Consider the following 1,112-nt stretch of genomic DNA (forward strand, 5'->3'; position numbering starts at 1 on the left):
GTCATAGGGGCACGGGGGCATGTACCCCCCCCACCTCAATTGATCTGAATTTTTTTAATCCCATAGGAAAATTACCGAAAAACGGTTTGCGGCCCCAATCAGACCTGGTGCCCACCCCCCCCACACCCCCAATGTGACTACGCCACTGGTTTTAAGAGCTAAAAAGGAAGCCATCTAGCCAAATCCAGCCTTCATAAACCTATGCCTAACCTTAGGCCATATATGCATAGCATCATATCCCGAACTTTCAAAGGAAAAAAATATTACATTCCCAGCTATTCATTCTCAACCGGAATTCCGGAATAGGCTGAATTGCAGATTTTCTAAACAGTGGTGGTACCAGTAATTTTTTCGGGGGGGGGGGGGGGGATTTCAGGCGTGGGAGGGCGAAATCAACAAATTTTGCCCAAAATTGCCGCAAGGGAAAATTATGTAATTTGTGTTTGTTTGTTTTTTGCTTTTTGTCAAACTGCAAACTGGGGGAGAAAAGTATTGGGGAAATGCCCCTCCCTCCCCCATAGCATCACCACTGTTTTTACACAATTTTATTGCTGAAATTACTAGTAGGCCTAGTAGGCCTATAGGCCAATACTATACATCGCTGAGCAATAGTTAGCCCGGGCATAACCCAGACCTGACCTTCTGGGGGGAAAGATAAAAAAATTTCCCAATTGATAAAAAGTTACGCGAGCAGCCCGGGTGGGGGCCTTAGGGTCCCTGGTATAGGGTCCACCATCCAGGTCCTGGTTTTTGGCATGATTAGAACCTAAAAAATCCGATGTTTCACTTTCCCTTTCTCCTTTTTTCTTCTCACCTCCCCTTTTTCTTCTTCCCTCTTGCTTTCTCCTCTTTTTTCTCACTCCCTTGTAGTCTCTCCTTCCCCTCTCACCCCCTTCCCTATTTTTTTGCTCTTCTTCCCAGTTTTTTCCAGTTTTTTGACGGTCTGGGGACAGCTCCCCACTGGTTAGTGAGTGGTTACGCCACTGATGGAGCGTTTTGTTGCGTTTTGCATCCCGGTCGCTCATCGCTCAGCGATGGAGTATAAATTAGCAACGTTCAACTACAGCGCCCAACACTAAACGCGATGAGGTTATATCGTATATCCCCCAACA

Source organism: Amphiura filiformis, chromosome 8 (genome assembly GCF_039555335.1).
Source record: "Amphiura filiformis chromosome 8, Afil_fr2py, whole genome shotgun sequence".
Taxonomy (NCBI): Eukaryota; Metazoa; Echinodermata; class Ophiuroidea; order Amphilepidida; family Amphiuridae; genus Amphiura; species Amphiura filiformis.